At 41.0% G+C, this 24,077-nt stretch overlaps 1 protein-coding gene, 1 long non-coding RNA gene and 1 pseudogene across 2 annotated transcripts in view; 1 reads left to right on the top strand and 2 right to left on the bottom strand.

Annotated features, from left to right (window-relative positions):
• LOC126068361 (uncharacterized) overlaps positions 1-24,077 on the bottom strand; it is a 515,560-nt gene that overhangs the window by 325,528 nt on the left and 165,955 nt on the right. The gene's annotated exons all lie outside the window — the stretch shown is intronic.
• The window catches only part of LOC126068310 (ral guanine nucleotide dissociation stimulator-like), a 1,065,244-nt gene that overhangs the window by 974,535 nt on the left and 66,632 nt on the right, over positions 1-24,077 (top strand). The window lies entirely within an intron of this gene.
• On the bottom strand, positions 2,543-4,185 carry LOC126068342 (lysophosphatidylcholine acyltransferase 1-like; annotated as a pseudogene).

Below are 24,077 nucleotides of genomic sequence, written 5' to 3'. Positions count from 1 at the left end.
CCATGGGCTTTCAGCACCCTTCCCTTCTGCATGGACCTGTGTGGGCCTATTTTGGGGGAATAGGCCGTTGTTGGCAGAATCCAACCGTTTCAGCTGTGTGGTGGAGAGGTAAGTGTTTGATGTTCAACATTGCTTTGCCTATTAAACAAGGTCCTCACCTACCCACATCAGGGACCTAAGGACTGGTAGCTCCACTCAGGTCACCAAGCCACCCACGACAGGCGTCTAAAGATTACTGGTACCTCCCAGTCCTTACAAACAAAAACATTGGATGCCCATGGTCCATCTGCAGAACCCACCCACCTGCACGCTCTAGGGACCAGGGACGCGCTTTCCTCAGAGACACTCAGGGGTTGGTTCCCAGTCCTCTGCTTTGTTCAGAGTGTGACCCCCTGCTGCAATCAGATACCGGTATATACGCCAATATCCCCTGCCCCTCTAAGACTGTAGGACAGAGCCTGTACCACACACTTGATGATCAGCTACCTGGACACCTGAGCTGAATTCATACAAGAAAACTGAATGGACTCCTAGACTGATATACCGGATAGCAGCTCTAGCCATCTGGGGACAGGACGTCAGAGCTACAAAGGTGAAAATAATCAAGCTAGCTCACTCAAGCAACTCATAGGGGTATACCAAAACAAAATAAAGCAAGAAGCTATGACACAGTAAGCAAGCATTAATTAATACGATAACTTATAGATGGCTCGGAGAAAACAGTCAATATCAAGTCACATAAAGAAACCGACCATGATCACCTCATAAAGCTCTCAAAACAAAGATCCAGGGATCTTCTAGATGAAAGTGCATTCCTGGAATTACCAGAGCCAGAATACAAAAGTTTAATATACAGAACTCTTGAAGACATCAAGAAGGAAATGAGGCAACCCCCAAAACAAGCCAGGGAACACACAGATAAAGCAGCTTAAGAAACTAAAAAGATTATTCAGGACCATAAGGAAAAGTTTAATAAGCTGGAAAAATCCATAGGCAGACAGCAATCAGAAATTCAGAAGATTAACAATAAAATTACAGAAGTAGACAACTCAATAGAAAGTCAGAGGAGCAGAATTGAGCAAGTAGAAGCTAGAATTTTTGAACTTGAAGATAAATCACTTGGCCCTAATATATTTGAAGAAAAATCAGATAAAAGAATTTTAAAAAATGAAGAAACCTTGAGAATCATGTGGGACTCTATCAAGAGAAATAACCCACGAGTGATTGGAGTACCAGAACAGGGAGGAATAACAGAAAATACAGAGAGAATTGTTGAAGATTTGTTGGCAGAAAACTTCCCTGATATCGTGAAAGATGAGAAGATATCTATCCAAGATGCTCATCGAAGTCCACATAAGGTAGATCTTAAAAGAAAGTCACCAAGACATATTACAATCAAAGTTGCCAAAACCAAAGATAAAGAATTATAAGAGCAGCGAGGGATAAACAAAAAGCCACCTACAAAGGAAAGCCAATAAGAATAAGATCGGACTACTCGGCAAAAACCATGCAGGCAAGAAGACAATGGGATGACATATTTAAAAAATTGAAGGAAAAGAATTCCCACCCAAGAATCATATACCCAGCAAAACTGTCTCTTTAATATGAAGGTGAAATTGTGACATTTCCAGATAAACACAAGTTTAGGGATTTTTAAAAAACCAAATCAAAACTACAAGAAATACTGAAGGGAGTTCTTTGGTTAGAAAATCAGTAATATCAGGTATCAGCTCAAGACTAGAACACTGGGCAGAGCAATCAGAAGTCAACCCAGACAGGGTAATCCAAGAAAACAAAGCCAGATTATTCAAAAAAAAACAACAAAAAAGCTCAAAACGGGGTAATAGCAATATTATTATGTAAAAGAAGACAACATTAAAATACTAAAGAGGGACTAAGAAACGTAATCATATACCTTCCATATGGAGAGGAAGATATGGTGATACAAAGAATAAAAGTTTGGTTTAAATTTAGAAAAATAGGGGTAAACAAGGTAACCACAAAGGAGACAAACTATCCTACACATCAAAATAAAATACAAGGGAAAAATAGAGACTCAGCAGAAACAAAATTGACAACAACAAATATGGGGAAAGGACAATATATAAAGATAATCTACTCAGCACATAAAATTAAGTGGGAAAAAGAAACTGTCAACAACACACCAAAAAAGACATCAAAATGATAGCACTAAATCCATACCTATCCACAATAACTCTGAATATAAATGGACTAAATGCACCAATGAAGAGACAGAGAGTGGCAGAATGGATTAAAAAACAAGATCTGTCTATATGCTGCCTACAAGAGACACACCTTAGACTTAGAGACACAAACAAACTAAAACTCAAAGGATGGAAAAAATTATATCAAGCAAACAACAATCAAAAAAGAGCAGGACAGGGTAGAACTGCCCCATAGGATTTCCAAGGTAAGCAGACTCACATCTTTCTCCCACAGAGTTGCTAGTGGGTTCCAAGGACTGACCTTTTGGCTAGAGGCCCAGTGCTTAACCGTCCTGTCACCACAGCCCATTACACACCTTACCTCTTCTAAAACCTGAGTCTGGAGACAATATGTGTAGGCCCTGTGGGGAGAGAGAACACCAGATATCCTCATGCGCAAATGGGGAGCCACAGCCCCTGGTAGGGCATGGTGACAGAGCCGGGGAGGTTCCTCACTCCAGAACCTTCTGTCCTAGTCCAGTTTCCTATGGACAGGCTTCCTCCCGGGGTCAGTGCTTTCCGGGTTGAAGTCAGCACAGAGGCTGTTCGGGGTTGGCGCTGACAAGAGTCTAAGCGCAGGTTTCAAACCGTGCCTGGTCAGGATACAGATATTCTTCTGCAAAGTCTGGGTACATGTGTGCAAACCTGTCAGCAAAAGAGATTCTTCTCATCTTCATCCACACCGCTGAAGAGGTCTATCAGAAGCAGCTCTGCCACGCCCAAGGCCGTCTTCAGAATGCAGGACAGGTCTTCCTCATTTATGCAGCCGTCCTCCTGCCATGCATACATCTTGAATGGCAGCTGGATGGTGTCCAGAGTCTCAGACGCTCTGCAGACCACGGACAAGGCGATCACATATTGCCGCAGGTCCATCTTGCCACCTCCGCTCTGGTCAAACAGTGAGAACATGCAGTCCAGCGTGTCGGAAAGGGGTACCTCCAAGTACTCCGTGAACTTCATAAGTCAGTCTTCTCGCCCTTCTTCACCTTTGCGCTTTCTGATCTTTTTCAAGTTTTTCTAGCTTTAGCCCCAGGCCTCTCACAAGCCTGGCGAATTCTAGACGGCAAGTGTCGGAGGGGAGACGGACTGTCCTTCCGCTGGGGCCAGCTAACGATCCTCAAACGTGAAATCCATGATGGAGACGCCCAGGGTCTCTGCCATGACGCGCCTCATGCTGCTGGCGTATAGCACCGGGCTCCTCTTCTCCTTGGAAGGGTGGTAAACTGGGAGAAACTCAATTTCCACCTAACTGTGAAACTGACACAGGGTGAGCCACAGCATTTCCAACACTCCAGGTCCTTGCCACGTCCAAATGATCGTGTCCAGCTTATTTGGGTATCCTAAAACCACAGGCTGGACAGGAACACCAAGGATAAACACACCAGTCATGAAGGTAGTTTGACAGGTCTCATTGGTACAAGCACCTTCTGGAAAAATCATTGTCATAACTTCCCATTGGACTAAGCCCCTCTCTTTATCTCTTCCACTGTTTTCCTGCACAAGTCCTGGTCTGATCCGAACACACTGGCCGGATGTACTTGATCAGAGTTCCCCATATGGGGATACCCCTGCTCTCTGCCTTCATCACGATGGACGACATGGTCATGGTCACGGGAACAGCGTCGAAGTACGAGGGGTGTGGTGCCAAGGGTCAGGATGGCCGCCTCAGTCGGTAGGGCCTGTCACCCCTTCTGGGCCGCCGGGTGGAAGCCGCCGGCAAATCACGTGGTCTGCATGACTGCCTTGAGCGGGAAGTCCACGACCTTCTGCCACAAGCCAGCGGCTCTTCTGGTTCTCTCTCAGCAAATCCCAGTGAAGGTACAAAAGCGAAGGACCAGGCGAACAGCATCATGAAGGCGGCAAACAGGAGTCGGATGGGGAAGAGGATCAGCGTCATGATGGCGATCTGGGCCTTCTGCAGAGTGCTGAAGCGCAGCTCGTGCATGAAGGGGTTCTACCCTGGGGGTGACAGCCACCGCTTCACCTGCACCTGCGCTGGGGGAGTTGGCGGCTGAGGCAGAGCGGCCTCTGGCAGGTCTCCCCAGCCGCAGAGCCACCACAGTGAGAAGAGCCCGAGCGGACCGAGGCGGAGGGCGGGCAGACCCCTTATAATTCTTCTCATTTCTGTAGGGTTGGTAGTGGTGCCCCCTCTTTCGTTCCTGATTTTGGTAATCGGTGTCTTCTCTTTCGTTTTCTTGGTCAGTCTAGCCAAAGGTTAAAGGTTTGTCAATTTTGTTGATCTTTTCAAAAAGCCAACTCTTGGTTTATTTGATTTTCTCCGGGTTTTTCTTTCAGCTACAGTATTATTTCATCCCTCTTGCTTGCTTTCTGTTTAGCTTGCTCACTGTTTTGTAGTTTCCTAAGGTGAAAGCTTAGGTTTTTTTATTTGAGACTTCTCTTCTTTCTATCACAGGCATTTAAAGTTATACATTTCTTTACAAGCAATGCTTGAGATACATCCCATATGTTTTGATATGTTGTGTTTTTGTTTTCATTAAGTCCAAATTATTTTTAATGTCTCTTCTGTTTTCTTCTTTGATGCATGGATTATTTTGAAGTGCGTTAATTTTCAAGTATTTGGTGTTTTCTCATATTTCTTTCTGTTGTGGATTTCTAATTTAATTCCATTGTGGTCAGAGAATCAGAGAACACACTTTGCATAATTTCAGTCTTTTTAATTTTATTGAGACTTGTTTTTGGCTCCTGTATAAGGCCTACCCTGGAAAATGTTCCATGTATACTTGAAAAGAGCATGTGTTCTGCAGTCCTTGGGCATTTTATAAATATCAGTTATGTCAAGTTGATGAGTAGTGTTAAAGTCTTCTGTAGTTATTCCATCAATGACTGAGAGTGGGGTATTGAAAGTCCTAACTATTATTGATAAATTGTCTATTTCCTCTTTTAATCCTTCCGGTATCTGCTTCATGCATTTTGGGGGTCTGTTGTTGAAGGACATTTATAATTGTTATATATTCTAGATGTATTGACTATCAAAAAGGTCCATAGTAATGTTTGTTTTAAAGTCTATTTAATGTGATATTAATATAGCCATTCCAGCTCTCTTATGGTTACTATTTACATACTATATCTTTTTCTATTCTTTATTTTCAACTACTTGTGTCTTTGAATCTAAGGTGTTCCTCTTGTAAGCAGCAAGACCCATTGTTGGATCTTGCTGTTTTATCCAGTCACATAATCTCTGCCTTTGGACTGGCGTGTTTAGTCCATTCAATTTTAATGTTCTCATTGATACGGTTAGGTTTTCTTTTGCTATTTTGCTAGTTGTTTTCTGTTTGTTTCAATGAAGTAATAGAACCATTAACAGTTTTTAAGTTTAATAAGAAGCATCAATATATTTGGAAACTACTAAATTATTTCTCACTAAAGAAAAATCCAAAAGAGAAGAAATGACTCACACTTCTGTCATTCAAACTTAACTTCACTTAACATTGTGGTATATTTTCTTCCAGTCTTTCTTATTCTTCATAGATATTTGTCTGCTTTTTTCCCTCCCAGAGTTTATATCATACTACACATACAATTATTGTATATTTTCTTACAGAAGTATATTATATGCATTTTGCATGGGTTTGAACCACAGAAGAGCCATCACCAGCCAAGATACCCTTGAAGCAGTCATGTGGAAGACTTTTTGAATAAATGAAGTGGCTCTGAATGGTCCTGTTGCTTAAATGACTGCACTTATCAAAAAGTTGAATATGTCAGAAGGTTGAGACAAACGGTTAACGTGCTTGGCTGCTAACTGAAAGGCTGGAGATTCGAGTCTACCCAGAGGCGCCTCAGAAGAAAGGCTTTTGGGTCTAGTTCCAAAAAACAATCAAACATTTAAAACCCTATGGAGTATAGTTCTACTCTGACACATGTGGGGTCTCCATGAGTCAGAATCAGCCTGACAGCAACTGTTTGGGGTTAAAAGGCAAGGTGTCTGAACAGCACCTGCTGCATCAAGTCTTTGTACTACACACCTGGTCTCTGGGTCCTGTGTTTTTAGCTTCCTATTTACTGTTTTAAATAAAAGAAATATGTTTGCTTTTGTAAGTTTGGTAAAATTCACCTGTAAAATGGCTGGGCTTACTGTCTTGAGGGAGTGGTGTGGATAGTTGTCTACTACTGATTTTATGTAAATGCTGATATTAAGCTTATTGATTTTATTTAAACCTTTTGCCTCTTTGTCTATTAGTTTTTGATGGTGCATTTGCTGATTCTCCAAGTAGTTTCGCCAAATTATGCTTGTTGTAGAGAGATTCTCCAATTCTGTTAGAGTAAAATCAAAGACATTTATTGAAGCCAATATGTCATTCAAATGGAGACCGTGAGAACCTCAGAGTCCGAAGCTCATGGATCCAAGGGAGAGAGTGCAAATTACACATAGTTATATGCCATGGGAGGAACTACAAAACACAATATTCTGATTGGTTTACAGTGACTGAAATCAATCAAAGGTGGGAGAAAGCAAAACATGATTTTTAACATTAGTGGTTACATATAGCTAAAAAAAAAATTCATACATTAATTGGCTAAAGGACAAAATTGCAAGGTATGTGTTTGTGGAGAGGGTCTCATAACCATCACAAAATGATGACATGATGATGGCGTAACAGATACTGTCGGGAACAGATTGCTAAACATTACCTTGCTCAGAACAGAAGATTTTCTGGACTGATTTAACACAAAAACTTTCAATAAGGTTTGGTTACAGACACCAGGACATGTAATATCCACATTCTTAGCCTGACCACAAAGAATAGAGTTTCCTTAATGACAGGGTTGGTTCCTAAGCAACAGGGTTTGAATCTGTGTGTTTAGCATTAGTTCACCCATTTTACTTTACATCAGATGCCTCTTTTGATTTTATATCCCACATCATTCTGTTCTTTTGATCAAGGGTTCTGAAGAACATCCTTTTTTCACAGTTATGGGCATAATGTCTTCTGCATGAGTTTGTCAATATGCTACTCCCAGGTGGTGGCTCAACCTTCATAATTTATGCCTTTCTAGTTTTTCACGTTAAGCCCCTTTTCCCCCATAATCAGGGGCCATCGGTATCTTGGTTGCTGGGCAGCTCCAGTACGTCCATCATGCTATGGCTGAGCAGCTGTCTTCAGTGATTTCGGTATGGGGAGTGGATAGGGTATGGCCACATTGGAGGAACAACCTGACTTACTTTCAAATGGCTAACATAAGTCATAAGGCTTCTCTGATTTTGGGCTCCTGAATGCAGTGTTGATATGCATAATTCTTTGAGCATGAGATGAAGCAGGGTTATCAGTTCCTGTTGTAGATGCACATCGCATAACACATTTTATAATTCCAATAATAAAGATTATTGTTAAAATAATTAACCCAGTTTGCGACAGAGACCGTAACCAAGAACCTGCACTATTAAGTAGCCAATTGAAGATATAAAAAAAGAATGGTAAAGTTATAGGGGGTATAGACTGTAACCAAACAGCCACTGGATGAATCTTAGCAATATCCTGTTCAACATCTCCAGTTAATCCAAGAGCAACAACAGGCGTTAGCAATGGAGCTTGCTGGGCTAAGAGGAAATCTAGAACTATGCCATGGTCCAATACTACTTTTGCCAATGATTCTAAAGTTTTCATTGGGCGGCCATTCCATTGGCCACATCATCAACAATTTTAGCCATAGTGGCAGGTAAATTGCTAATGGGATGTTCTATTGCATAGTACCAAGCCAGGGCACAACAGCACATAAGAAGGATCTCCCCATCCTGGGTAATAAATGATGGGATTATCTGAGAGGACAAGTTCTATCTTCTTTATGGATATTAATTTCAAGTTACTGTTCCATAGCAAGGTGTCATTGTATGAATGAATACTCATGGTAACTCCTAGCATCTTTAAGGTACATGGGCCTAGCATATATTCCAACCATGTAAACATGACAATGCCCAAATATAGAGTGACTTATCAGAGTTTTTCCTTGAATAAGCTGATCCTCCACACAAAAAGACACATCTAGATGGGGCACACAACATGCCTGCCCAGGTTTGAATATAAGGAAATGGGATGGACTGATTGGCCCTTCTGAGTCACTTTGCAGTTAATGAATCATCACGAATGGATAATTCTCCAAATTCCAGGGATCCTTGAGTCACGCACAAACTGAGAGTTTTTTATTATTTTTAAAATGACTATCTGCTACTACTGTAGAGTAATATTGAACAGCATCAAGAAAAAGATTGCATGGTGTGGATAGAATAAAACATTCTAACCACGCATTGGTAAGATTGAAACAGGGAGTTGATGGATAAGTGGGTAATTCTGGAAGTAGCCATAATGTGACATGGATAGCCCATTTAAAGAGTTTCTCAAAATCAACAGTAAAATCAGGTGTGGATTTATAATCTAATACTGGCACAGCAAAAGGATCGGTATGATCTTGTGTAGACTGAGGGGAAGAGTGATGCATCCCGCACTCAATTAAATTGTTAGCACCGGCTACTGAAATAACTAATTTGATAAAAGCATTTTCTTACCAAGCAATAGAAAAAGGAAACAATAAAGGTATTAAAGCAGTAATGGGAGTCATGATTAGAACACAAATATGGAAAAGGAATACTACCACAAACATTCAGAAAAAATAACTGTGCCTGTAATTACCAAGGAAACCCTGATGGTGTAGTAGTTAACATTCTGCTGCTAACCAAAAGGTCTGCAGTTCAAATGGACCAAGTGCTCCTTGGAAACCCTATGGGGCAGTTCTACTCTGTCCTATGGGGTCGCTATGAGTCAGAAAGAATTCAGCAGCAATGGGTTTGGTTAAAATTACCAAACTAACTCCAAAAATCTCCAAAAGTTGCATAAATGTTTACCAAAAAATAATTCTGAAGTATATAACATACAGAAAAGCTAAAGCTAGAAAGATAGCAGTAGAACACAGTCTAAAGCTTAGCCACCTGCATGTTCCAGCTCCATGACCTGGGGTAAGTCATCCACTCTTGTAGTCATCTACTTCATGTTTGAACACAAGTGAATTTCACTTTGAGTTCTTCTGTGACTTCTAGTACAAACAGGTGCTGTAGTCTTTTTCAGTTGAGATAAATGGACCCACTCCTTAACTCCTCATAATTTAGCCACACAAAGATGAATTAGGGGGAATAGGTATGGACCCTTCCAACAAGGCTCAAGTGAATCCTTTAATTGGTGTGTCTTCCAATAAACATAGTTGCTAGGTGCAAGAGGAGGCATTGTACCTCCGCCATCAAATGCTTGCTTGAGGAGCATACTCCTTGGCATAATGAATTAAGGCCTGGCAATATTTTAATAAATTGGCTTCGATCAAATCTGAATCAGCAGTTCCTGATAAATAAGGTAAATTCATTGGCTACCCTGCAATTATCTCATAAGGGGTCAATTTATGAGGGTCAGGTCAGCCACACTGAAGACGAAAGTTTTGCCAATTAGGTCTTTATGATACCATTGTTCCGTTCTACAAATCCAGAGGACTGCGTGTGGTAAGAACAATGGAGCTGACAAAAAACAGGAAATATTTTACAAATAGCAGCAATCACTTGTCCAGTAAAGTGGGGTACCTAAATCACTGCAAAGGATGGCTGGAGCCGCAAGTGCAAACGATATTTTCCAGCAATTTCTTAGCCACAAAAGTTGCCATAGCTTGGTGACAGGGAAAATCTTCTACTAAATGTGAATATCCACAAATCACAACTAAAACAAATGTATAACCATTGGAGGAAGTTAGTTGAATAAAATCCACTTACTATTTGAACACAGGTCCTATTAGCAATGGGTATCTCCCAAGAGATACCCTGATGATGAGGGTATCCCTCTGGTGACGGTTGGTAGATTTTACCTCCATTATACTCAGAACAAACAGAGCACAGCCTCGCTACTTGATTTGAAGCCTTCCAAAGTGTCCCCAAAAATATTTATGTAAAATTCCCATTGTCTTGTCCCTGCTCCATGATCCTTCACATGAAAGGTCATGACCAAAGGATGTGTAAGTCCTTGAAGATAACTGGTTTTGAATCTGGCCTTTCCCAAAGGAAAGTATTCTTACTGATTTTACAACTGTCCTGTCATGGATTGAATTGTGTCCCCCCAAAATATGTGTATCAATTTGGCTAGGCTCCATAGCAAGTATTGTGCGACTGTCCACAATTTTGTCATCTGATGGGATTTTCCTGCGTGTTGTAAATCCTATCTCTATGATGTTAATGAGATGGGATTAGTAGCAGTTATGTTAATGAGGCAGGACTCAATATACAAAATTAGATTGTATCTTAAGCCAATCTATTTTGACATACCAGACAGAAGTGAGCAGACAGACACAGGGACCTAACACAATCAAGAAGTAGCACCAGGAGAAGAGTGCGTCCTTTGGAACTGAGGTTCCTGCACTAAGAGGCTCCTAGACCAAGAGAAGATTGATGACAAGGACCTTCCTCCAGGGCTAACAGAGAGAGAAATCCATCGTCTGGAGCTTGCACCCTGAATTCTGTCTTCTAGCTTCCTAGACTGAGAGAATAATTCTCCATCTTAAAGCCATCCACTTGTGGTATTCCTGTCATAGCAGCCCTAGATAACCAAGACAGAATTTGTTACCAGGAGTGAGGTACTGCTCTAACAGATACCTAAAATATGGATGCAGAGGAGGGAGTGACCAAAATGGTGGAATAAACAAATGCTTCCAGTGAGCCCTCTTACAACAAAGACCTGAAAAAACAAGTGAAATGAGTATATTTATGACAAGCCAGGAGCCCTGAACATCAAAGGCAGGTTAGAAAATGAACTGAGAGTCAGGGGGAGGAAGAGACATTTCAGAAGCAGAGAGGCGTTACTGGACCTGAATCCCTGGGAGCACTCAGGCACCATTCCTGGGAGTGGCTGTGGCAGGCTGGTACTAGTGTTTGGCAGCAGTTTCCTCAGGGAGAAGCAGCCAGCCACACAGCCTACTCATACCTCTGGAACCAGAGAAAACGGTGCTCTTGGCAAAAGGTAAGTACCTGCGTATATTTTACCACACCACCCCCTCCCCGATCCCAAGCTGGCTTCAGCAGCTGATTTCCCTGGCCCTGAGATAGGTCCTACTCAGCACCTAGAGCCATTCTCCCAGCCTTGGAGAAGGAATAAATTTGCAATTAGGGGAAAAGATAATTTGCCAGCTCCATTAAGCAGAAGAGCTCAGGACAGGAGCGGCTCCTGTCTAGGCATAAACAGTCCATGAACTTTGAGTACCTTTCCCCTCTGCATGGACTTGTGTAGGCCTATTTCAGGAGAATAGGCCCTCCTTGGCAGACTACAACTGTTTCAGCTCTGTGGTTGAGAGGTGAGAATTTGATGTTTGACATTGCTTTGCTTATTACACAGGGTCCTCACCTACCCACATCAGGGGCTAGAGGACTGGAGGCTCCACTCAGGTCACCCAGCCACCCGTGACAAGGATCCAAGGAGAACTGGTACCTCCCAGTCCTTACAATCCAAAACATTGGGTGCCCATGGTCTGTCTGCAGAGCCCTCCCCCCCCCACCTATAGGCTCTAGGGAACAGGTTCATGTTTTCCTCAGAGACATGTGGGGGACGATTCTCAGGACCCCGGCCTTGTTCAGAGTATGATGTCCTGCTGCAATCAGGTACCAGTACCTACACCAATCACCCCTGCCCCTCTAAGACTGTAGGACAAAGCCTGTACCACATATTGATAATCGGCTACCTGGACACCTGAGCTGAATTCATGCAAGAAAATTGAATGGACCCCTAGACTGATATACCTGATAACAGCTGTAGCTATCCAGGGACAGGACATCAGAGCTCCAAAGGTGAAAATAATCAAGCTAGCTCACCGAGGCAACCCATTTGGGAATATCAGAACAAACCAAAGCAAAAAGCTACAACACAGTAAGCAAACATAAAATAAACTAATACAATAACTTATAGATGGCTCAGGGAAAACAGTAGATATCAAGTCACATAAAGCAACAGACCATGATCACCTCAACAAGCTCTCAAAACAAAGAATCAAGGGATCTTCTAGATGAAAGTGCCTTCCTGGAATTGCCAAAGGCAGAATACAAAAGATTAATATACAGAACCCTTCAAGACATCAGGAAGGAAATGAGGAGATACGCAGAACAAGCCAAGGAACACAGAGAGAAAGTAGTTGAAGAAATGAAAAAGGTTATACAAGAACATATTGAAAAATTTAATAAGCTGGAAAAATCCATGGACAGACAGCAATTAGAAACTCAGAAGAGTAACAATAAAATTACAGAAGGAGCAACTGAATAGAAAGTCAGAGGAGCAGAACTGAGCAAGTGGAAAGCAGAATCTCTGAAGTTGAAAATAAAGCACTTGGCACCAATATATTACAAGAAAAATCATATAAAAGAATTTGAAAAAAATGAAGAAACCTTAAGAATCATGTGGGACTCTAACAAGATAAATACCTATGAATGACTGCAGTACCAGAACAGGGAGGGATAACGGAAAATACAGAGAGAATCATTGAAGATTGTTGGCAGAAAACTTCCCTGATATCGTGAAAGATGAAAAGATATCTCTCTAAGATGCTCATTGAATTCCACATAAGGTAGATGTTAAAAGAAAGGCACCAAAACATATTATAGTCAAACTTTCCAAAACCAAAGATAAAGAGAGAATTTTAAGAGCATCTAGAGATAAACGAAACGTCACCTACAAAGAAGAGTCTATAAGAATAAGCTCGGAGTACATGGCAGGAACCATGCAGGCAACAAGGCAATAGGATGCCTTATATAAAAAACTGAAGGCAAAAAATTGCCAGCCAAGAATCATATATCCAGCAAAACTGTGTCTCAAATATGAAGGTCAAATTAGGACATTTCCAGATAAACAGAAGTTTAGGGAATTCATAAAAACCAAACCAAAACTACAAGAAATACTAAAGGGAGTTCGTTGGTTAGAAAATCAATAATATTAGGTATCAGCCCAAGACTAGAACACTGGGCGGAGCAATCAGAAGTCAACCAAGACAGTGAAATCAAAAAAATAAATCAAAATTTAAAAAACGCTCAAGAGTAAGTGGGAGTATGGAGTAAGGTGTATATAAGCTTATATGTGACAGACTGACTTGATTTGTAAACTTTCACTTAAAGCACAACAAAAATTATTTAAAAAAAAAGCTTAAAACAGGGAAAAAGTGATGTTATTATGTAAAAGAAGACAACATTAAAAAAATAAAGAGGGACTAAGAAATATAGTCATAGACCTTCCATATGGAGACAAAGACAAGGCAATACACCGAAATAAAAGTTAGGTTTAAATTTAGAAAAGTAAGGGTAAATAATAAGGTAAACACAAAAGAGACAAAATATCCAACACGTGAAAATAAAATGCAAGAAAAAAATACAGACTCACCAGAAAAAAAAATCAACAACAAGGAATATGAGGAAAGGTAAACTATTCAGCACATAAAATTAAGTGCGAAAAAGAAACTGTCAACAACACACAAAAAAAGACCTCAAAATGACAGCACTATATTCATTAAAGAAAAAAAATTCATACCTATCCATAACTACGCTGAATGTAAATGGACTAAATGCACCAATAAAGAGATGGAGAGTGGCAGAATGGATTAAAAAAAAATCCCTCTATATGCTGCTTACGAGAGACACACCCTAGACTTAGAGACACAAACAAACTAAAATGCAAAGGGTGGAAAAAAATATATCAAGCAAACAACAATCAAAAAAGAGCAGGAGTGGCAATAGTAATTTGTGACAAAAGAGACTTTAAAGTTAAATCCATCGGAAAGGATAAGGAAGGACACTATATAATGATTAAAGGGACAATATACTAAAAAGATATAACCATATTAAATATTTTTGCACCCAATGACAGGGCTGCAAGACACATAAAACAAACTCTATCAGTATTAAAAAGTGAGAGAAACAGTGCCACAATAATAGTAGGAGACTTCAACACACCACTTTCGACGAAGGACAGGACATACAGAAAGAAGCTCAATAAAGACACGGAAGATCTCGACGCCACAATCAACCAACCCGACCTCACAGACATATACAGAACACTCCACCCAACAGCAGCCACATATACTTTCTTTTCCAATGCACATGGAACATTCTCTACAATAGACCACAGAATCCAAAAGATTGAAACATTCCAAAGAATCTTCTCTGACCATAAAGCCATAGAACTAGAAATGAATAACAGAAAAAGCAGGGAAAAGAAATCTAATACTTGGAAACTGAACAATACCTTGCTCGAAAAAGACTGGAGTATAGAAGACATTAAGGATAGACTAAAGAAATTCACAGAATCCAATGAGAATGAAAACACTTCCTATGAGAACCTTTGCGACACAGTAAAAGCAGTGCTCAGAGGTCAATTTATATCAATAAATGAACACATACAAAAAGAAGAAAGGGTCAAAATCAAAGAATTATCCCTACAACTTGAACAAATAGAAAGAGAACAACAAAAGAAATCCTCAGACACCAGAAGAAAACAATAAAAATTACAGCAGAGCTAAATGAAATAGAAAACAGAAAAACAATTGAAAGAATTAACAAGACCGAAAGCTGGTTCTTTGAAAAAATCAACGAAAGTGATAAACCATTGGCCAAAGTGACAAAAGAAAAACAGGAGAGGGAGCAAATAGCCCCAATAAGAAATGGGATGCATGATATTTCAACAGACCCAACTGAAATTAAAAGAATCATATCAGATTATGATGAAAAATTGTACTTTTACAAATTTGAAAACCTAGAAGAAATGGATGAATTCCTAGAAACACACTACATACCTAAACTAACACAAACAGAGGTAGAACAACTAAATAGACCCATAACAAAAGAAGAGATTGAAAAGGCAATCGAAAAACCCCCAACAAAAAAAAGTCCTAGCCTGGATGGCTTCACTGCAGTGTTCTACCAATCTTTCAGAGAAGAGTTAACGCCACTACTACTAAAGGTATTTCAGAGCGTAGAAAAGGATGGAATACTTAAAAACTCATTCCATGAAGCTACCATATCCCTGATACCAAAACCAGGTAAAGACACCACAAGAAAAGAAAATTATAGACCTGTATTCCTCATGAATGTAGATGCAAAAATCCTCAACAAAATTCTAGCCAATAGAATTCAACAACATTTCAAAAAATAATTCACCATGAGCAAGTGGGATTCATACCAGGTATACAGGGATGGTTCAACATTAGAAAAACAATTAATGTAATCCACCACATAAATAAAAGGCAAGAATCACATGATTTTATCAATTGATGCAGAAGAGGCATTTGACAAAGTTCAACACCCATTCATGATAAAACTCTCAGCAAAACAGGAATACAAGAAAAATTTGTCAACATAATACAGGGCATTTATACAAAGCCAATAGCCAACATCATCCTAAATGAAGAGAGCCTGGAAGCATTCCCCTTTAGAATGGGAACCAGACAAGTATGCCCTTTATCACCACTCTTGATCTGGCTGGAGGTCCTACCCAGAGCAATTAGGCGAGGTAAAGAAATAAAGGACATCCAGATTGGTAAGGAAGAAGTCAAAGTATCTGTATTTGCAGATGACATGATCTTATACACAGAAAATCCTAAGGAATCCTGAAGAAAACTACTGAAACTAATAGAAGAGTTCAGCAGAGAATCAGGATACAAGATAAACATAAAAAATCCATTGGATCCCTCTACACTAACAAAAAGAACATCGAAGAGGAAACCACCAAATCAACACCATTTACAGTAGTCCCCAAGAAGATAAAATACTTAGGAATAAATGTTACCAGAGATGTAAAAGACTTACACAAAAAAAACTACAAAAATCTTCTGCAAGACACCAGAAGAGACCTACATAAGTGGAAAAACATACCTTGCTCATGGATAGGAAGACTTAACATTGTAAAAACGTCTATTCTACCAAAAGCAATCTATAGATACAATGCAATTCTGATCCAAATCCCAACAATATTTTTTAATGAGATGGAGAAGCAAATCACCAACTTCATATGGAAGGGAAAAAGGCCGTGGATAAGTAAAGCATTACTGAAAAAGAAGAACAAAGTGGGAGGCCTCACTCTACCTGATTTTAGAACCTATTATACAGCCACAGTCGTCAAAACAGCTCAGTACTTGTTCAACAACAGATACATAGACCAGTGGAACAGAATTGAGAATCCAGACATAAATCCATCCACATATGAGCAGCTGATATTTGACCAAGGCCGCAAATCAGTTAAATGGGGAAAAGACTGTCTTTTTAACAAATGGTGCTAGCATAAGTGGAAATCCATCTGCAAAAAAATGAAATAAGACCCATACCTCACACCCTGCATAAAAGCAAATTCAAAATGGATCAAAGATCTAAATATAAAATCTACAACGATAAAGATCTTGGGAGAAAAAAACAGGGACAACATTAGGAGCCCTAATACATGGTATAAACAGTATACAAAACATTATTAACAATGCAGAAGAAGAACTCCATAACTGGGAGTTCCTAAAAATGAAACACCTATGCTCATCGAAAGACTTCACCAAAAGAGTAAAAAGATTACCTACAGACTGGGAAAAAGTTTTTGGCTATGACATTTCCGATCAGTGTCTGATCTCTAGAATCTACATGATACTGCAAAAATTCAACTATAAAAAGACAAATAATCCAATTAGAAAATGGGCAAAAGAAAGGAACAGACACTTCACTAAAGAAGACATTTAGGTGGCTAACAGATACATGAGGAAGTGCTCACTTCCATTAGCCATTAGAGAAATGCAAATCAAAACTGCAATGAGATTCCATCTCACTCCAACAAGGCTGGCATTAGTCCAAAAAACACAAAACAATAAATGTTGGAGAGGTTGTGGAGAGTCTGGAACACTTGTGCACTGCTGGTGGGAATGTAAAATGGTACAACCACTTTGGAAATCGATTTGGCGCTTCCTTAATAAGCTAAAAATAGAACTACTGTATGATCCAACAATCCCACTCCTTGGAATATATCCTAGATTAATAAGAGCCTTTACAGGAACAGATATATGCACACCCATGTTCATTGCAGCACTGTTTACAACAGCAAAAAGATGGAAGCAACCAACATGCCCATCGATGGATGACTGGATAAATAAATTATGCTATATTCACAGAATGGAATACTAGGCATCGATAGAGGACAGTGATGAATATGTGAAACATTTCATAACATGGAGGAATGTGGAAGGCATTATGCTGACTAAAAATAGTCAGTTGCGAAAGGACAAATACTGTATCAAAAAAACAAACCAAACCCAGTGTCATCGAGTCGATTCCAACTCATAGTGACTCTATAGGACAGAGTAGAACTGCCCCATAGAGTTTCCAAGGAGCGCCTGGCAGATTCCAACTGCCAACCCTTTGGTTGGCAGCCATAGCACTTAACCATTATGCCACCAGTGTTTCCAAATATTGTATAAGACCACCATTATAAGAACTTGAGAAATAGTGTAAACAGAGAAGACAATATTCTTTGATGGTTACAAGAGGGGGGAGGGAGGGAGGGTAGGAAAGGGGTATTTACTAATTAGATAGTAGATAACTACTTTAGGTGAAGGGAAAGACAACACACAATACCGACGAGGTCAGCACAGCTGGACTAAACCAAAAGCAAAGAAGTTTCCTGAATAAACTGAATGCTTCGAAGGCCACCGTAGCAGTGGCGGGGGCTTCCGGACCATGGTTTCAGGGGACATCTAAGTCAATTGGCATAATAATGTCTTTCAAAAAAACATTCTGCATCCCACTTTGGAAAGTCGCGGCTGGGGTCTTAAATGCTAGCAAGGGGCCATCTAAGATGCATCAATTTGTCTGAGCCCACTGGACCAAACAAGAATGAAGAATACCAAGGACACATGGTAATTACGAGCCCAAGAGACAGAAAGAGCCACATAAACCAGAGACTACATCAACCTGAGACCAGAAGAACTAGATGATGCCTGGCTACAACCGATGACTGCCCTGACAGGGAACACAACAGAGAACCCCTGACGGAGCAGGAGAGCAGTGGGATGCAGACCTCAAATTCTTGTAAAAAGACCAGATTTAATGGTCTGACTGAGACTGGAAGGACCCCAGTGGTCATGGCCCCCAGACCTTCTCTAGGCCCAGGACAGGAACCATTCCCAAAGCCAACTCTTCAGACAGGGATTGGACTGGACAAAGGGATGGAGGGGGATACTGGTGAGGAGTGAGCTTCTTGGATCAGGCGGGCACTTGAGACTATGTTGGCATCTGCTGTCTGGAGGGGAGATGAGAGGGTAGCGGGGGTTAGAAGCTGGCGGAATGGACACGAAAAGAGTGGAGGGAGGAAGTGCGTTGTCACATTAGGGGCAGAGCAATTGGGAGTATCTAGCAAGGTGTATATAAGTTTTTTATGTGAAAGGTTGACTTGATTTGTAAACTTTCACTTACAGAACAATAAAAATTTTAAAGAAAAAATATGGATTCAGTTTTGAAACTGAATGGGTAGCAGCTGCAAGAGTTTTAAAGTGTAATAGAAGCCTAGTTTGCCTAGAAGAGATAGTTGGTGTTATTATACACATCAAAGACAATTCGGGTGAGGACTCAGGAAGTAAGGAGAGCCATCACACTGGAGACGGAGCAGATGGCAAGAAGCAGCAGCAGCAGAACCAGGAAACTGGCACAAGACGGTGCTGGAGCCAACCCATGAAGCGAGAGTGCTATGTGCCTTTGCACAGGAGGCTTCCTGGTGGAGTGAGGTGCCTTTGGGCACTTATCCGTGGAGCTAGGTTTGCTGATCCATGGAATGAGAGAGCTGAGTGCCTTCTGGCTGAAGTTTACTGGTGGAGTGGGGTACCTCCAGGCACCTATCAGTGGACCTAAAGAGCTTTGGAACACTTGCCCCAGTAGGGCAGATGTGGGAGGTGAGGCCCAAAGGGCTGAGAGGCTAAGAAACCAAGAAGCAGAAGCTGAAGAAACAAGGAACACAGGAAGCTAAGCTGTTTCAGTCTCAAAGGGTATGTCCAGGACCTCTGGGGTCTCAAATGGGGAAGCCATGGCCTCTGGAGTTTCTAAGGGTGGAGTTGCCACTCAGATGGCCTAAGAGAATGGTGCACCTAAAGCTGAGGGGGCAGATCTGCCGTGCCAGGGCTGAGGGGCCTTTGCTTAGAATCTGGAGAGTGTGGCCGATACCTAGAGTCTGCAGGGCAAGGCCATTGTTCTGCTAACTTACCTGGTGCCTGTTAGTCCTTCTTTACCTCCAATTTCTCCCGTTTGTAATGGAAATGTCTAGCTTGTGTCTGTTTCACCACTGCATTTTGGAAGCAGAAAACTTGTATTCTAGATTTCACAGATGAAGCGGAATTTTTGATTTCAGACTTGGCGTTGAATTAAGACTTTTGCTATGATATAATGGGGTGAGTGTGTTTTACATGAGGCAAGGACATGAATTTTGGGGGGCTAAAGGGTGGAATGTCATGGATTGGATTGTATCCCCCCAAAATACGTGTATCAATTTGGCTAGGCCCTGATTCCCAGTATTGTGTGATTGCCCACCATTTTGTCATCTGATGTGACTTTCCTATGTGTTGTAAATCCTATCTCTATAATGTTAACAAGGTGGGATTAATTGCAGTTATGTTAATCAGGCAGGACTCAATCTACAAGATTAAGCCAATCTCTCTCGAGATATAAAAGAGACAAGTGAGCAGAGAGTCATGGGGACCTCATACCACCAAGAAAGCAGTGTCAGGAGCAGAGTGCATCATTTGGACTCTAGATTCCTAGACCAAGGAAGATGATGACAAGGACCTTCCTCCAGAGCCAACAGAGATAAAAAGGCATCACCTGTGTCATGGATTGAATTCTGTCCCCCAAAATATTGTCAACTTGGTTAGGCCATGATTCCCAGTATTGTGTGGTTGTTCTCCATTTTGTGATTGTAATTTTATGTTAAGAGGATTAGGGTGGGATTGTAACATCACCCTTACTCAGGTCTCCTCCCTCATCCAACTTAAAGGGAGTTTCCCTGGGGTGTGGCCTGCACCACCTTTTATCTCTCAAGAGATAAAAGGAAAGAGAAACAAGCAGAGTTGGGGACCTCATACCACCCAGAAAGCAGCACCAGGAGCAGAGTTTGTCCTCTGGACACAGGGTCCCTGTGCCTGAGAAGCTCCTTGACCAGGGGAAGCCTTCCTCCAAAACTGAAAGAGAGAAAGCCTTCCCAACGCCTTGAATTTGGACTTGTAACCTACTAGACTGTGAGAAAATAAATTTCTCTTTGTTAAAGCCATCCACTTGTGGTATTTCTGTTATGGCAGCACTAGATGAGTAAGACAGCCTGGAGCTGGCACACTGATTTCAGACTTCTAGCTTCTTAGACTGTGAGAGAATAAATTTCTCTTTGTTAAAGCCATCTACTTGTAGTATTTTTGTTATAGGGGCACTGGACAACTAAGGCACCTCCCCTTTCCATGGTTCCCTCTTATCATCAGGATCCTTAGCCTGATCACTAGTCAAGTTATGCCAAACAGCAATTTTTTGTCTACACTCTTCAATCAGTAAGTTGGTGGGTGTATTTAAAGGGCAGTCGCTGCAAAGGTGAAATTTGTTATGAATGGAGGATTTGTTGGGACAATGTCAGTAAGAAGGGCTATCAAGGTCCGAGCCATAAGCACTCAGCATCATAAACGTTTTTGTCCTGTAAGAAGATGTGGAGCTAAAAGATATGTTGTTGGCAGTGGACTCAAAATGTCCCCAAAGATGCCATTCCAAGAAATCAATGAGGCTTTCCCCAGGCAAATTGATCTTCTCGATTAAAGAGGCTCAAAGTAAGGGGACATGAAGGCAAGGAACCAAAACAGAACCTGTCCACAGGACCAGCCCACAAGCATATAGTAGGATCTGGATAACATTTGTTCCATACCCAGTCCTTAATCTCTTCCTCAGAGGTCAGCTGCTGATATTTACTAAGGATACCCAAGAAATCAGGAAAACAGGAAGGATCAAAGGTTTGAGTTAAGTTTTGCCAGGCCCAACTCTACTTGATTTATCTTTCTTAAGAAATTAGACTTTGAAAAAGTGAAAGAAGACCCCCATTTTATTTACCTAATTTCCTTTTGCCCTCCTTTTCGTCCTGATCGCAACTGAGGCCGTCACAATCCAGAGGTAACTGGGAAGCAGCCTGTCTGGCGGTTGTGTCAGCTAAGATATTCCCTTTAGTTTCTTCGGTCTGGGAACATTTTTAGGTTGGTGTGCCTGACTTTTTCCAATAATAGCAAATGCCAGGAACTACTGATTGAGGAACCCTGGGTCTATTCCCAAACTGGGGTATGAGTCCTTTATTACAACCTGGAGATTGTAATTGTTGTAACTGTAATGCCATTAATTTATTCTGCCAGGTTTTATCCTTCTGCTCCAATTCCCTAGCTCTTTGTTCTGCGGTTTGGGCTAATTTATAAGCCAAGATCAATCCTGAAGTTTCAACATTTCCCAATTTAATTGATGATGTCTAATTGAATCGGACAGTTTGGGGGGGAGCCCTCCAAAAAAATAGAATTGAAAGAGATCTGGCTCCAGCATCTTCTAAATTTAACACTATGATCCACAAAAAGTTTAGTTAAATAATCCCTATAGTTACAAACATTTTCATCTTTGTCCTGTTTATAAGGTTGAACCTTAGCCCAGTTTATCTTCTGGGGAAAGATCTGCAACAATAACTTTATTCTAAGTTAGTAATTCTAGACCTGGGACATTAGGTTGTATAGGTAATGGTTTCTCAGGTTTTTTCTATTTAGCCTCACACCTTTGATGGAGCTCTGGTGATGCAGTGGGTAAGAGCTTGGCTGGTAACCAGAAGGTTGGTAGCTCAAATCCACCAGCCACCCCTTGGAAACCCTATGGGGTGGTTCTACTCTGTCCTGTAGCTCGCTATGAGTCAGAATTGACTCGATGGCAATCATTTGGGTTTTTTTTTGATCCACTTTTGAGCATCCCCAGGGTTCTAGTAACATGTGTAATAGATTACATAAATCTGCTCATCCAGATTCGTAAGTTTTTGACAAAACCTTAAACTTCTGACAAAACTTTTGCTGCTCTTCGCAAGGATCAAGAAATTCTTTCACAATGGCGTGAGGTTTCACTTTAGTCCAGGGGGCAAAAGCAACCTCAGGAAGTCTTCCCCCTGCCTTTGGATATTTTATTTTGGAAGGCATCTCAATGACTGCTTTAGTCTCTCTTGTAGCTACTAGTTTGGTTTCTTTTGAGGATTCCCTGGAGTAACAAGGAAGCTCACACAAAGTATTATCAGGACAAGAAGGTATAGATGGATACAGAGAAGCAGCCTCCAGAGGAGCAGTGGGAGGAGGAGAAAATGCTGTAGTGACAGTAGAACTTTGGCATTGCAATTCTGTAATTTATTTTGCTTGCCTGAACACTGTGTCTTGGAGTAGACAAAACTGTCATCATTTTGCCTCTTGGAAGCTTCCAAAAATGAATTAAAATAGTCTTCCCACTGGTTCTGATTGGCCCAAGAACCTTTAGCCTCTAACTCGCTGCTCAGAAAAGTTAATTTAGTGAGCTCAAAACTCCCCCAAATTGGCCAGGGATTTTTTGTAGTAAGCACATGCTACCACCAAAGATACTGAACTGAAATGGGGGTCACAGTTTTTGGCCATGTAAGTGGTGGGATCACAGAAGGAGGTCCGCTATGGTCTTTGGAGGTGGCATTCCCCGTCTTACTAAACATTGTACGTGCTAACAGCCAAAGAGTGCGTTAAACTTAATACACCTTTAGAGGAAAAAAAAAAAGGAAACATTTGCACAGGGAGTTATATTTTTCATCCACTAGATGGCGGACTTGTCATGCTCAAGATTTCTGCAAAATGTCCAGGCCATGAAAATAAACAACTGTCCAAAAACTTAAAAGGTACACTGAGACCTTGGGCACCTTCAGGGTTTGAAAAAAATCTATGAGTATTTTGCTGCAGTTGAGATGTGTTTTCTTGTGGCATTTAAGAGGTTAACTTGTGCCCTTATTTTATTTATTTGTTTATTTTTGCAGCTTGTAAGACCCGAAAGCACCTCAGTAGAAGTCATTCAAATCACGGATTAGATTGTAAATGAGACCAAATGGGTAACACCTGCCCAAAAGCAAAGGCGAGAAGGCAGAAAGGGTCAGAAAACCGGGATAAATGGAAACAGGGAACCGAAGGTGGTGAAGGGGAGACTGTTGACACATTATGGGGATTGCACCAATGTCACAAAACAATTTGTGTATAAACTGTTGAATGAGAAACTAATTTGCTCTGTACAGTCTCACCTAAAGTGCACACACACGCACGCGAACACACACACACACACACAAATCAAAACTCATGAATTAGAAATAGGCAAACAGAAAACAAAAGAAAGATGAGCATGAATACACTTAACAGAATACAACCCGTAAGTGGCAACTTCGTAACACCCCAACTGTAGTTGAAAACACAATCCTCCAACAAACTTGTTAAGTAGTGAATGAGAAAGTGAAAGTTGAGAAATGGCTTTGATAAATCCCAAAGATCCATGTTGAAATCCTTGGGGCTCACTCTTGGGAGCACTCACGTCTGGACAGGTCCCAAGGGGTCCGAGAAAGCAGGAGCTTGTCAGTGCCTGACTCTGGCTTTTCAGCTCCTCCTGGTCCACTGGGGAAGACATCACCAAATCCCACCAAGACTATGCCAAATGTTGTAGAGAAAATACTCTCCGATTCTGGTAAAGTAAAATAAAAGACATGTATTGAAGGCAGTATGTCATTCGAATGGAGATCATGAAAACCTCAGAGGTTGAAGCTCACAGATCCAAGGGAG

This window comes from Elephas maximus, chromosome 27 (genome assembly GCF_024166365.1).
Source record: "Elephas maximus indicus isolate mEleMax1 chromosome 27, mEleMax1 primary haplotype, whole genome shotgun sequence".
Classification (NCBI taxonomy): domain Eukaryota; kingdom Metazoa; phylum Chordata; class Mammalia; order Proboscidea; family Elephantidae; genus Elephas; species Elephas maximus.
Note: the sequence above shows the minus strand (reverse complement) of the source record. Positions and strands in the feature narration are given on the sequence as shown.